A 15,957-nucleotide genomic window follows, 5' to 3' on the forward strand; every position below is an offset into this window, starting at 1 on the left:
ATGTGGAGTGACACAAGGATCAGTAACAGGCCCTCTCTTGTTTCTAATGTATATAAATGATCTTGCAATGACTTTAAAGGTCAGTCCAACACTTGTAATTTGCGCTATTCAATGGCTCAAATTCAACCATAGCAGACACTACTAAGATACTACTTGACCAGGTCTATAAGTGGTTCACAGCTAGCAGCCTAGGTCTTAACTTCACAGTGACTCATATTAAGCAATTTCAGACAAGTAATAATGACTTTTCAGCACACATTAATGGCTATACACTGCATGAAGCACAGAGTGTGAAGTTGCTTGGTGTCCCACTGGATAACAATTAAAATGGAGTCAGCACATAGATAAACTAGTCAAGAAGCTCAATTCAGTGCGTTGTGATCTTAGATGTACCTCTCATTGTGTTTACCTAAAGAAAAGTGTGTTGGGTTCTTTTGAATATTTTCATTCCTAGTTGCCTTATGGAATTCCCTTCTGGGCAGTGTTTATTCAGAAGAGGCAAGCAGTATGAATATTGTGTAAAGTGTATCTTGCAGAAGCCTTCTTAAACTCACATCCCAATACATTTACTCCTTAATGGTTTTTTGTTACTGATAATGAATATAAGTTCCAGCTGAACTGTGATGTACAGGGTGGTTATAATTCAACTTTTGCTACTTGAGGGAGTGAGTAATGCTGGGCAATGAAACTTTGGGGAAACATTTGTAAGGACATGTGGAAGAGAAGTAGTGAATATACCATTGTAAGAAACATGCTTTAATTTCCCCATGAGAGGGTTTAAATTTGGTGATATTAGTGGTTAAACTATTTGGAATGATAAGCTAATGATTCAGTTTTCTCCAAAGGTGTTATGGAGTAAGCATGTGATCTCATAAGCAGTGCAAGATGGAGCTCTGTCGTATATTAATACAGTTGAGTCCCATACACCCATCTCCTAGAAAGCAGAGATTACATGTTGGTGGAGCAAATCACTGTAATACATGTTGTTCATTCTGAATGTCCTTGGACATTGAGGTCTGAGTTCCTCAATGAATACTAAACTAGTCACGAACTGATCATGAAGCCATACAACACAGTGATGCATTCACTATGCAAAGGAACTTCATTAGCTGTGATGATCCCCAAATGTGACAATTGTGAATATTCACTGCCCCAGTAAGTGTGCTTAAGCAGCCCACAAAATATTCCAAAGCCACATATCAACTTCAACCCCTGCAAGAAACATATGAACAAAGTCTACTCGAATGTCTGTGACACATGGCAAAAGCTGGTGAGTAGTGTGAATTGTATAGGGATACAATCCCAAAACTATTCACAGCACTTTTCAATTGGTGGATCATGGATTGTTCAATTGCCGTGACACAGTTCGTGCATTGCTAAACGATCACACATTGCATCGAGCATTCTCAGCTATGGCCACAGTATCTTTCTCAACAATTTGTGGTGCGATTAGCTGTTGGCCTCTCCCAGGAGCAAACCAAATTGTTGGATGATCGTTCCAAACTGTATATACACCAAAATCATCAGATGTGGAAACTAAAATGTAACAATGGAAAATCCAGGATGGAATGTAACACTATTAGAGAGGACAGTTGCTACATACCATTTAGCAGAGATGCTGAGTTGCGATAGGCACAACAAAAAGATTCACACAATTATAGCTTTTGGCCATTAAGGCCTTTGTCAGCAATAAGCACACATACACACACACACATGTAACTTGCACACACGTCTGCAGTCTCAGACAACAAACCACATTGCAAGCAGCAGCACCAGTGTATGATTGGAGTGGCAACTGGGTGGGGGTAAGGAGGAGGCTGGGGCAGGGAGGGGGAGGGATAGTATGGTGGGGGTGACGGACAGTGAAGTGCTGCAATTTAGATGGAGGGCAGGAGAGAAGGTGGAGGGGGGGGGGGGAGGGGTAAGTAGTGGAAAGGGGAAAGGAGAGAAATAAAAATAAATTAAAAGACTGGGTGTGGCAGTGAAATGACGGCTGTGTAGTGCTGGAATGGGAACAGGGATGGGGCTGGATGGGTGAGGACAGGAGGGTTACAGGAACATAGGACATGTTGCAGAGAAAGTTCTCACCTGCGTAATTCAGAAAAGTTGGTGTTGGTGGGAAGGATCCATATGGCACAGGCTGTGAAGCAGTCATTGAGTCGAGGGATATCATGTTCGAGAGCGTATTCAGCAACAGGGTAGTCCACTTGTTTCTTGGCCACAGTTTGTCGGTGGCCATTCATGCAGACAGACAGCTTGTTGGTTGTCATGCCTACATAGAATGCAGCACAGTGGTTGCAGCTTAGCTCGTAAGTCACATGACTGGTTTCACAGGTAGCCCTGCCTTTGATGGGTTAGTGATATTATTGACCGGACTGGAGTAGGTGCTGGTAGGAGGATGTACGGGACAGGTCTTGCACCTAGGTCTATTATAGGGGTATGAGCCATGAGGTAAGGGATTAAGAGCTGGGGTTGTGCAGGGATGGATGAGTATATTGTGTAGGTTCAGTGGATGGTGGAATACCACTGTAGGAGGGGTGGGAAGGACAGTGGGCAGGACATTTCTCATTTCAGGGCACGAAGAGAGGTAATCAGAGCCCTGGCAGAGAATGTAATTCAGTTGCTCCAGTCTCAGATGGTACTGAGTTACAAGGGGAATGCTCCTCTGTGGCCGAACTGTGGGACTTTGGGAGATGGTGGGAGACTGGGAAGATAAAGCACGGGAGATTTGTTTTTGTATAAGGTTGGGAGGATAATTATGGTCAGTGAAGGCTTCAGTAAGACCCTCGGTATTTTTTGAGAGGGACTGGCCATTACTGCAGATGTGACAACCATGGGTGGCCAGGCTGTATGGAAGGGACTTCTTGGTATGGAATGGGTGGCATCTGTCGAAGTGGAGGTATTGCTGGTGGTTAGTAAGTTTTATATGGACGGAGGTACTGATGTAGCTATCTCTGAGGTGGAGGTCAACATCTAGGAAGGTGGCTTGTTGGGTTAAGTAGGACCAGGTGAAGCAGATGGGGGAGAAGTTGTTGCGGTTCTGGAGGAATGTGGATAGGGTGTCCTCACCTTCAATCCAGATAGCAAAGATGTCATCAATGAATCTGAACCAGGTGAGGGGTTTAAGATCCTGGGTTTTTAGGAAGGATTCCTCTAGATGGTCCATGAATAGGTTGGCATAGGATGGTGCCATTCAGGTGCCCATAGCTGTTTCCTGGATTTGTTTGTAGGTAATGCCTACAAAGGAGAAGTAGTTGTGGGTGAGGATATAGTTGGTCATGGTGACTAGGAAGGAGGTTGCTGGTATGGAATCCATAGGGTGTCTGGAAAGGTACTGTTCAATAGCAGTAAGGCTATGGGCATTAGGAATGTTAGTGTACAGGGAGGTGGCATCAATAGTGACAAGCAGAGCACTGTGTGGTAAAGGGACAGGAACTGTGGAGATTCGATGGAGGAAATGGTTGGAATCTTTTATATAGGAGGGTAGGTTCCGGGTAATAGGTTGAAGGTGTTGGTCTACAAGAGCAGAGATTCTCTCAGTGGGGGCACAGTAACCAGCCACAATGGGTTGTCCTGGGTGGTTGGCTTAAGGACTTTAGGAAGCATGTAGAAGGTAGGAGTGCGGGGAGTGGAAGGGGTAAGTAGAGAGATGGACTCTGGGGAGAGGTTCTGGGATGGGCCTAAGGATTTGAGTAGTGACTGGAAATCAAGCTGGATAACTGGAATGGGGTCAGTGTGGCAAGGTTTGAAGGTTGATTTCAATGATTTATTCATTATTTAAAAAATTTCCACAAAGTTTCATTGCTCTATGATCAATAATTTTTCATAAGGGACCTCCCAAGTTGTGAAAATTAAAATTATAACCAACTTATACATATTCACAATACAAGACACAAAAATAATTTTCAGGTAGATTTTACCTTCTTATGTACAGTTCAGAATGGAGTTATGTATTCTTGTGGTAACATGTTTAACAAGCAGCCATCCAAAATATACCAAAGAATTGGGAATTCCAACCAGTTCAAAAGAAAATTAAAAGCATACTTCATTAGCCACTCTTTCTACAAATTGTCTGAAAATCTAGGTTCAAGAATTGATGAGCTCTTTTACTCAGACAGCAAGTAACAATGCTGGTTATAAAGTTGAATGACAAGTAGTAAGATACTGTACATAGTTCTCATTATTCATGTATTTAAAAAAACAATTTCTTTGAAACATACTATTCTAGTCAGTGAGTATTAAATCACTAATAACAGACAAACAGCAACTTTCTTCATAATAGCTGAGCTCTATTACTAATTTACTTTACTAAATCAGTGTGGCCTCAGTTGCCTGAGACTGCAGTTATGTGTGTGTGGATTGCATTTGTGTGAGTGTGTACATGTTTGTTTGTCATCTAATTTTGATGAAGGCCTTACTGGCGGAAAGCTATATTTGTGACAATCTTTTTGTTGTGCCTATCTTCAACTTGGGAGCTATGCTATATGATGAGTGGTAATTTTCCTTTTCACAATTATTTATTTGATTGCATTTAGATGGCATAAGTGTGAATGGCACTAAGCTGTACAGTGATAGTTTACTGTTAGTACACTGCAAAGATTAAATTTCTTTCTTTGTCTTATACTCAGTTTTGCTCAATATCCCTGTTAGTTCTGCTTCTTATCAGATCTATGGAACAAGATGAATGAATGCATAAAACAGCATTTTCTCAGTATCCTTCTCATGAATCAAAGTTTGCCCCGTGCCTTACCTAAGACTGAGCCTGTGTGAGCATTCCATTTTTTGTGAATTTTGTTTTTGGACTGTCAAGCAAAATGTGGTACAGTTTTGTTCAAAGATCCGCAGTACAAGTTAAATAAAAGTGGGGCCAAAACCAAGACTTGTGATATAGAATGTAATTGTAGTTTTTCCAAGGTGGCAATTTTCTGCCACTAATCTTCTGCAAGATACTGCTTACAAACAAGAGGGAGAGGACTCGATTGCATCAGTGACACACATGACCATTGAGTGGCTCAATAACTCAGGACTAGAAAAGAACACTGTCAGAAGACTGTACCTGAGGGCACCTGCACCACCATGCCTGTACGGCCTACCAAAAATTCACAAGGACGAGGTTCCATTACGTCCGATTTTAAACACCAGAAACGTGCTGACATAGGGCATTGCCAAACATCTGGCCCAACTGTTAAAACCACTCGTAGGGAACTGTCCCCACCATGTGAAAAACTCGGCGGAATTCGTCAAGGTACTGCAATAAATGCACTTGGATGAAGAAGATCTGTTAGTCCGATCGATGTGACATCATTATTCGCACGGGTGCCACTGGATGATTCTCTAGCACTGCTCGAGGGGCACTTTGATGAGGACATAGTCAAACTCTTTTGGCATGTACTAACCACCACCTACTTCAAATGTGGTGGAAAATTCTACGAGCAAATAGATGGAGTTGCTATGGGTTCCCCCTTAGCACCAAGCATGGCTAACTTATACATGGAATACTTTGAGGAGGTAGCATTGGACATGGCTCCACTGAAACCAAAAGCATTTTACAGATCTGTGGTATGGCCACATGGTAAAGATAAACTACTTGAGTTCCTGCAGCACCTCAACGGTACACACGAAAACATCAAGTTTACCATAGAGATAGAGAAAAACAGAAGCCTACCCTTCCTGGACATCCTGATTACTAGAAACACAGGAGGCATGCTGGGACATTTGATATATAGGAAGGAAACACATACGGACCTATATGTCAACAATGCAGCTCTGTACTTAACACCTTGGTACACAGGGTGAGGTCCATTTGTGACAAGAAGAGTTTACTGAGTGAATTACAACATCTAAAGGAAACCTTCAGAAGAAATGGCTACAGCGAGAAACTAATAGGAAGAGCTTTGAGGAACAATAAGAAGAGAGGAGGAGAGAGAGCAGAAGAGGACAACACAAGAGGTTGTGTGCTCCTGCCGCCACCAACGGTGAAGATCGCAACAATCCTTAAGAAGCACCAAGTGATGACCGTCTTTTACGCAGCAAAGAAAATCAAGGATATTCTTGGATTGACCAAAGACCCACTAGGACTAATGACACTGGGTGTTTAGAGAATTGGATGTGAATGTGGAATGCAATACATAGGGCAGACGCAACATTGCATTACACAGCGACATACAGAACCATAAGAACACGTGCGTCCTGGACAAGTTGACAAGTCTGTGATGGCAGAACACAGCATCAACAAAAAGCATACTTCGAATTTGAAGGAACAAAGAAGTTATGCAGCACCAGCGGATTTTGGGATTCAATGATAAAAGAAGCGGTAGAGATTTGCCTGCACAAAAATTTTATTAATCGAGACAGTGGTTACCATCTCAGTACAGCCTGGGATCCTGCAATTAAAAGAAATTTGGCAAGAACGCTCCTTCCAAAGGGGACTGCAGCCGGCACTGATATGAACATACACTGGGAATCGATGCCCGCACACACATCCTCCCCACCACCGGTGGCGCCAAGTGCCCGGTGCGATTCCGCTGGCACGTGATTGGTCAGCGGCCAGAATCTGATAGCAGTCTGGAGGCTACAAAGGCGCGTAACAGACAGCATCCCAACACTTTGCCTGAAGATGATGGATACACAATCCATTGAAATGTTATGACTAGAAGTCGACGCCACTAGGCTGATAACCCGTGAAGATTTCATAGTTGTTTAATATTGTTGCAAATGTACACTATGTAGCTGTGAGTTTTTGAGGCTATGCTTCCAACAACTTTATAGCCAGTACATTTTCCACAGAGGACTGTTCTTTCTAAAATATATGAGTTTCCTGGGGTGTAATAATGTCAGTCTTGTTTTCTTTAGCAATTCTGTTCAGTTTTTTCCTTTGTCTTGGATTAGGCCTTCAATGTTGAGTTGCAGTTTCAGATTTGTGGTCCTGTTTCCTTTATCAGTGAGATCTTAAAAGAACTATCTTTGTTGTGCTGTGGATAATTCCATTTCTTATGGTCATGATCACATTTTATTTGGTTGCCATGTGTGTAGACTTTTTGCTGCTTTGAATCAACAGAGTACTGCCCAGGTGCATCATCTTGGAGGTGGTCTGCACTTCACACCCCACTCACTGATATTGTTGTTGTTGTTGTTGTGGTCTTCAGCCCAAAGACTAGTTTGATGTAGCTCTCCATGCTACTTTATTCTGTGAAAACCTCTTCATCTCTGAGTAACTATCACAATCTACATCCTTCTGAATCTGCTTAGTGTATTCATCTCTTGGCCTCCCTCTATGATATTTACTCTCCATGCTTCCCTCCAATACTAAATTGGTGATCCCTTGGTGCCACAGAACATGTCCTACCCACTAATTTCTTCTTCTAGCCAAGTTGTGCCACAAATGCCTCTTCTCCCCAATTTTATTCAGTACCTTCTCGTTAGTTACTTGATCTACCCATCTAATCTTCAGCATTCTTCAGTAGCACCATATTTCAAAAGATTCTATTCTCTTCTTCTCCTTCGTAGACTGACTGCACTTCCCCATTAGTCTACCAATAAACTGCAGTCTACCACCCGATTTACCCATGACTGAAACTATCTGATCATTGCATTTCCTGTCCCTACGAAGTATTAAACCAAGGTATTTGTATTAGTTGACCAATTCCAAAAGTGACCCATTGATATTATGGCCATAAGATACTATATTTTTTCGTTTTGTGAATTGCAAAATTTTATATTTCTGAACATCTACAGCAAGTTACCAGTCTCTGCACAAGGTTGAAATCTTATCAAAATCTGACTGAATATTTATGCAGCTTCTTTCAGATAGTACTTCATTATAGATAACTGTATCATCTGAAAAAACCCTGATGTTACTATTAATATTGTCTGCAAGGTCATTAACATACAGCATGAACAGTAAGGGTCCCAACACACTTCCCTGGAGCACACCTGAAGTTACTTCTACACCTGATGATGTGGAAGTCACAAATTTCACTTGATACCCCATATGACTGTACTTTTGAGAATAAGCATAAGTGTAGTACTGAGTCAAATGCTTTTCAGAAATCAAGAAATACTGTGTCTATCTGGTTGCCTTGATCCAAAGCTTTCACTATGTAATGTGAGAAAACTACGTGTTGGGTTTCACATTATCGGCATTTTCGAAATCCATGCTGGTTAGCACTGAGGAGGTCATCGTGTTTGAGGTACCTCATTATATTTGAGCTCACAATAATTCTAAGATTCTACAACAAATCAATGTCAAGGATATTGGACAATAGTTTTGTGGATCACTTCTACTGCCCTTCATGTAGATGAGTGTGATCTGCATGTTTTTCTGAGAACTGGGCATGATTTTTTGTTTGAGGTATGTATGATAGATTATAGTTACAAGAGGGGCTAATTCAGCTGCAAATTCAGTATAGAATCTGACAGGGATTCCATTGGGGGCCTGGAGCTTTGTTCAATTTAATGATTTCAGCTGTTGCTCAACACCATGGACACTAATATTTAGTTCATTAAACAATGGAAAATTCAGGATGGGCATAACAATATAATGAAAAGGACAGTTGCTATTCACCATATAGCAGAGATGCTGAGTTGGAGACATGCACAAACAACAAAAAGACTGTAACACAGATTCCAGCCAACAAGGCCTTTGTCAAAATTAGACGACATATACACACACTAATACTCACGCAAACACAACTCACACACACGACCAAAGTCTCTGGCAGCTGAAGCCAGACTGTGAGCAGCAGGCATTATGGGAGAGAGTGGAGGAGCAGACAGAGGTTCAGGCACTCTCTTGTTCTTGGGATAGGAAACTGGCCCTAAAGGCAGAAGAATCAGCAATGATCAGTGGCATGAGGATGCAGAAGGTAATGGAAATCACTGCATTAAGGACACATAACATGTATCCACAGGACATGCAGCCTGTAATTGAAAGAGTGTCATGGTGATCTCTGTATTGGCAAAAGATTCTGGAATAGTCCCCCACCAGATCTCCCAAAAGGGACTACCAAAGGGGAGGCGACCATGAGAAAAAGATTGAATAACCAGCAAGAGCATCATGTACTACAAGTCAGGGTGTGGAATGTCAGAAGTCTGAACGTGGTATAAAAGCTAGAAAATCTAAACAGACTCAATCTAGATATACTAGGGGCCAGTGAAGTGAAATGGAAAGAAGACAAGTGTTTCTGGTCAGATGAGTATTGTGTAATATCAACAGCAGCAGAAAATGGTATGACAGGAGTAGGATTTGTTATGAGTTGGAAGGTAGGGCAGAGAGTGTGTTACTGTGAACAGTTCAGTGATAAGGTTATTCTTATCAGAATCAACAGCAAACCAATACTGACAATGATAGTTCAGGTTTAAATGCCAATGTCACAAGCTGAAGATGAAGCGATAATGTATATGGGGATATTGAAAGGGTAAAATGGTATGTAAAGGGAGATGAAAATCTAATAGTCATGAGGGATTAAAATGCAGTTGTAGTGGAAGGAGCAGAAGGAAAGCTTACATGAAAATATGGGCTTGGGACAAAGAATGAGAGGAGAAAGACTATTTGAGTTCTGTAATAAATTTCAGCTAGTACTAGCGAATATTCTGTTCAAGAATCACAAAAGGAGGAGGTATACTTGGAAAATGCCAGGTGATATGGGAAGATTTCAGTTAGATTACATCATGGTCTGACAGAGATTCCAAAATCAGATGCTGGATTGTAAGGTGTACCCAGGAGCAGATAAAGACTCAGGTCACAATGTAGTAGTGATGAAGAGAAGACTGGATTTTAAGAGATTATTCAGGAAGAATCAATATGCAAAGAAGTGGGAAACAGAGGTACTAAGGAATGACAAGATATGCTTGAAGTTCTCTAAGGCTGTAGATACAGCAGTTAAGAATAGCCCAGTAGGCAGTACAGTTGAAGAAGAATGGACATCTCTAAAAAGGTCAATCACAGAAGTTAGAAAGAAAAACGTAGGTACAAAGAAGGTAACTGAGAAGAAGCCGTGGGTAACAGAAAAAATACTTCAGTTGATGGATGGAAGATGGAAGTACAAAAATGTTCAGGGAAATTCAGGAATATAGGAATACAAGTCACTGAGGAATGAAATAAATAGGAAATGCAGGGAAGCTAAGATGAAATGGCCGAGTGAAAAATGTGAAGAAATTGAAAAAGAAATGATTGTCAGAAGGAACTGACTCAGCATATGGGAAAGTCAAAACAACCTTTGATGAAAGTAAAAGCAAGGGGGGAACATTATGACTGCAATGGGAATTCCACTATCAATGTTAAATGCAGAGGAGAGAGCAGATAGGAGTAAAGAGTATATCAAAGAGTCTGTGAAGGGGAAGATTTGTCTGATGTGATAGAAGCGAAACAGGAGTCGATATAGAAGAAATAGGGGATCCAGTATTAGAATCAGAATTTAAGAGAGCTTTGGAGGACTTAAAATCACATAAGCCAGAAGAGATAGATAACATTCCATCAGAATTTCTAAAATCATTTGGGGAAGTGGCAGCAAAACGAATATTCACATTCATGTGTAGAATGTATGAGTCTGGGGACATACCATCTGACTTTCAGATAAATGTCATCCTCACAATTCTGAAGACTCCATGAGCTGACAAGTGTGAGAATTATTGCACAATCAGCTTAACAGCTCATGCATCCAACTTGCTTATAAGAATAATATATAGAAGAATGGGAAAGAAAGTTGAGGGTGTGTTAGATGACAATCACTTTGGCTCAAGGAAAGGTAAAGGCACCAGAGAGGCAAATCTGATGTTGCAGTTGATAACGAAAGCAAGAATAAAGAAAAATTAAGACACGTTTATAGGATTTGTCAACCTGGAAAAAGGGTTCAAAAATGTAAAATGGTGCAAGATGTTCAAAATCCTGAGAAAAATAGGGGTAAGCTATAGGGAGAGATTGGTAATGTACAATATGTACAGGAGCCAAGAGGAAAGAATAAGAGTGGATGACCAAGAACAAAATGCACAGATTAAAAAGAGGTAAGACAGGGATGTAGTCTTTTGTCCCAACTATTCAATTTGTACAGCGAAGAAGCAAAGATGGAATTGTAATTGTAATTATAATTTTATTTATCCTGTAGATCATACATTGTGTGCAGAGAAGCACATGATGATACAGGACAAGTAAAAAATGGAGATCAGATGATACATGGTTAAAATGATTATGACAGTGCTCTTATAGTGTTAAAAAATACTTGTGTGATGCCAAGAAGCAGAAAAGTGTATAGGTGGATGTCTTGTGGAAAATTCAGAATTGCACACTATTTCTAAATAAGTTCACATTATTAGGGGAAACAAACACATAGGCAAATAACATGGATAATTCAAAAGTACCCTATGCACTGAAAAATCCATTAATAAAGTAAAACAGTAAAGGTGACACACTTCTGTATTGAGGTGTTCGGGTTTACATACAAAGTACAGAACATAGGCAGAACAAATTTTTATGTTTTGGGATATTCATCTATACTATAACAACACTTCTACAATAAATATTTGTGCACAGCAGTTTCAAATTTTGAAGTATCTTTATTTTGTTTTTAATGTTATTAGGCAGCTTGCTGTACAGTCTGTTTTGTTTGCAGTGGTCCATTGTGTTTTAGTGTTGTGTATGTGTGTTGAACATGTATATCCTGCTTTCTCATTGTGTTATATAGATGGATACTCTGGTTAGTCGATACAAGACTGTTGCTATTTTCTAAGACTTTCCTAACAAATATTATTACTTGGAAGATATATAGACATGGTAGTGGAAGGATGTGAAGTTTCTTAAATAAGGGCTTGCATGAGCTTCTTGCGACAGCATTTTCTAGGACTCTTACAATTCTCTTTTGACATATAAAACAAATTTTGCTGGCAGATGCATTTCCCCAAAAGATTATGCCATATCACAGTAAAGATTCTGCCTGAGTGAAGTATACATTTTTAGTGTCTTTTTCGATGTGCAATCAGAAAGAATTTTGATAGTTTAACAAATGGTATTCAATTTATTTGTAATGGAATTTGCATGTTGAATCCATCTTGGATCTTCTTGGATCCATATTCCGAGAAATTTTGTAGAGCTTTCATCTTCAAGGATTCTGGTAAACAACTCTATGTATGCTGTTAGTGGGCATTTATTCTGCACTGTGTGTATGTGCATTGTAACTGTTATTTTTTTTTTTTTTAGTGCTAAATTGTCCCCAGAAAATCAGTCTGTAATGTGAGTGGTACACTTTTTAATCTCGTGCAGCAATTCTTCTCTGGTCCTTTCTTTTATTATTACATTTAAGTCATCTGTGAATTTTATGTAATTATGACTTGGACTGGTTGATTTTAAGTCATTTACAAAGAGTAGGAACAGAATTGGCCCTAGAATGGAGCCTTGTGGTACAACATACTTAATGCTCTGCTTTTCTGAGCAGTAGGACTTTATCTTGTTCCCGTTTTGGATACCAAGCTCAACTACTTGCTCTCTATTTTGAAGATATGATTTAATCCACTCATAGGTTGGGCTCCTGATATCTACAGATTTAAGTTTCTTAAGCAAGATGTTGTGATTGATGACAGTGAATGCTTTAGAGAGCTCTAGAAATATGGCCGAGATTGCAGCTCAGTTTCTGTACTCAGAGAGAGAGAGTTTTTGAGCTGTGTGATCTCCAAAGCATGTGTTTAGTGTTTTTATTTTACAGTTCATTTTTACATTTACAAATATCTGGTCAATGGTGGTAGATTAAGTCTTTGTAATACAAACTGCTGTTTCTACAGTAGATTTCATGTTAAATGTTTGCAAGAGATTCAGGAATTCATTCTTTTCTTTGGTGTCCTTTGCAAAGTTGGTATTAAAATCACCATATAGAATAACTCTTCTGTTTTTTGTGTTGGCCTGTTAAGTGAATACTCCAAACTTTTTAGGAAAGTATTTGTCACCAGTTGGAGGTCTGTATTAACAAATAGTTTAGTGTCCACTATCTCAACTCCTGATAGCTCTACATCTTTTTCCTCCATTATTTCAACAGGAAATTTTATATTTACAAAGTTTATATTATTTCTTATGAATATAAAACTGCCAACATGTTTAAGAATTTTTCTACAATAATAACCACCTATCATAAAGTTAGGTAGGGACACAATATGTAACTTGTCCTCATCAAGCTAATGTTCTGTGAGACACAATAATAAGGTAGTTTTTAATGTGTTTTCTAAGAGGATTTAGATTTTGCTTATTTTACTAGTTAGTGACTGCACATTTTGATGAAAAAGAACCAAGTTCATATTCTCCTGTTTTACCTGTGAGTTTAGGAATAAGTTGTTACTGTGACTTATCTGTGAGTTGGCAGGCTGATTTTCACATTTTAATTTTTTTCCTGGCTTGAAACCATAAAAACCTGTCATGTATTTTGCCTTTGGCTCCTCCTTAAGCTGTGCTGTGCTGCTGCTCCAGTTCTTGTTGATTCTGCTGCTGTTACTGTTGTTGTTGTTACTGCTGCTGCCGCTGTTGCTGCTACTGCTTAAAAGAAAGATTCAGAAGTGGGATTAAAATTAAAGGCAAAAGGATATCAATGATATGATTCGCTGATGGCATTGCTATCCTGAGTGAAAGTAAAGAGGAATTACATGATCTGCTGAATGAAATGAACAGTTTAATGATCACAGAATATGGATTGAGAGTAAATTGAAGAAAGAAGAAAGTAAGGAGAAATAGCAGAAATGAGAACAGCAAGAAACTTGACATCAGGATTGATGGTTACAAAGTAGATGACGTTAAGGAATTCTACTATCTAGGCAGCAAAATAACCAGTGATGGATGGAGCAAGGACATCAAAAGCAGACTAGCACTGGCAAAAAGGGCCTTCCTGGCCAAGAGAAGTCTATTAATATGAAACATAGGCCTTAATTTGAGGAAGAAGTTTCTGAAAATGTACATTTGGAGCACAGCTTTGTATGGTAGTGAAACAGAAAAGAATAAAACATTTGAGATGTTGTGCTATAAACGAATGTTGAGGATTAGGTGGACAGTCAAGCTGAGGAATGAGGAGGTTCTGCACAGAATCAGAGAGGAAATAAATATGTGGAAAACACTGAGCAGAAGAAGGGACAGGATAATAGGACAAGTGTTAAGACATGACGGAATGATTTCCATGGTAACAGAGTGAGCTGTAGAGGTTAGAAACTGTAGACGAAGATCGATATTAGATACATCCAGCAAATAATTGAGGATGTAGGCTGCAAGTCCTACTCTTGAGATGAAGAGGTTGGCACAGGACTGGAATTCCTGCTGGGCCACATCAAACCAGTCAGAAGACTCATGGGGGGAAAAAGAGAGAGAGAGAGAGAGAGAGAGAGAGAGAGAGAGAGAGAGTGGGTTGTGTTGCCTACATAGAGTGCAGCACAGTGGTTGCGGCTTAGCTTGTAGATCATGACAGGTTTCACGGGTGGCCCTGCCTTTGATGGGATGGCGATGAAGTTTGTGACAGTCCTGCCACAAGCATTACCTATCCCATCAAAGGCAGGTCTACATGTGAAACCAGTCATGAGATCTAAAAGCTAAGCTGCAACCACTGTGTTGCATTCTACGTGGGCACGACAACCAACATGTCTGCCCGCATCAACGGCCATCGATAAACTGTGGCCCAGAAACAGCCAGACTACCCTGTTGCTGAGCATCCTGCCCAACATGACATCCTCCATTTTGATGACTGCTTCACAGCCTGTGCCATCTGGATCCTTCCCAACAACACCAGCTTTTCTGAATTATGTAGGTGGGAAATCTCCCTGCAATATATTCTACATTCCCGTAAACCTCCTGGTTTCAACCCTTATTAATCACTGTTATTACCCATCTAGCCCCTTCCCTGTTCCCATCCCAGCACTAAATGGCCCTCTATTCCATCAATGTACCCAGTCTTCTTACTGCTCTTCTTTTCCGCTACCCCCCCCCCCCCCCCCCCCCCCTCCCATCCCTTGTCTAACCTACAGACTGCAACTAGTTGCCCCACTCTCCATCTCATCCCTGCACATTCCAAGCAGCACTTTACCCTCACCCATGCCTACCCTAGTACACTTTACCCTTCCAACCCTTACCCTGGTATCCCTGCTACTCCCATCCCCAGCCTCCTCCATACACCCACCTGGTTGCATCTGCCATAATACCCTGCTGCTCACAGTCTGGTTTCAGCTGCCAGAGACTGTGGTCATGTGTGTGTGAGTTGCATTTGCCCGAGTGTGTGCATATGTGTATGTTGTCTTATTATGACGAAGGACTTATTGACCGAAAGCTAATTGTGTGACAGTCTTTTTGTTGTGCCTTTCTGTGACTCAACATCTCCGCTATATGGTGAACAGCAACTATCCTTTTCATTATAGTGATACTTGTTTCATTCATCTTTTTCGTGGTACAAGGATTAAATAGGGGCAATTCTCCTGGGTTTTTCTTAGTAAAGGAACATTTGTAAACAGAGTTAAGCAGTTCAGCTTTTGTTTTGCTTCCCTCAATTTCAGTTCCTGTCTCATTCACTAGGGACTGGACACTAACTTTGGTGCGACTAATGGCCTTTACATGCAACCAGAATTTCTTTGGGTTCTGTGAATGATCACTTGACAGTATTCGAACACAGTGGTCATTGAAGGTGTCAGGCATTGCTATCTTGACAGACAGCCAAACATGTTTCATTCAGCATCTTTTTATCTAAAGCCCAACACTTTGTTTTACACCTATTATGGAGTAATACCTGTTTCTATAAAAGCTTCTTTACAGTGATTGTATACCATGTAGATTCCCTCCCATTATGAACTGTTATACTGGGTACATACCTATCCTGTGTGTGGTCAACTATTCTTTTAAACTTGAACCAGCATTCCTCTACATGCTCCTGCCCTGTGCTGAAAGTTTCAAATTCCTCACTGAGATATGACATAACTTATTTTTTATCTAGTTTACCAAACATATATATGTTT

The sequence above is a fragment of the Schistocerca americana genome, chromosome 8 (genome assembly GCF_021461395.2).
Source record: "Schistocerca americana isolate TAMUIC-IGC-003095 chromosome 8, iqSchAmer2.1, whole genome shotgun sequence".
NCBI lineage: Eukaryota > Metazoa > Arthropoda > Insecta > Orthoptera > Acrididae > Schistocerca > Schistocerca americana.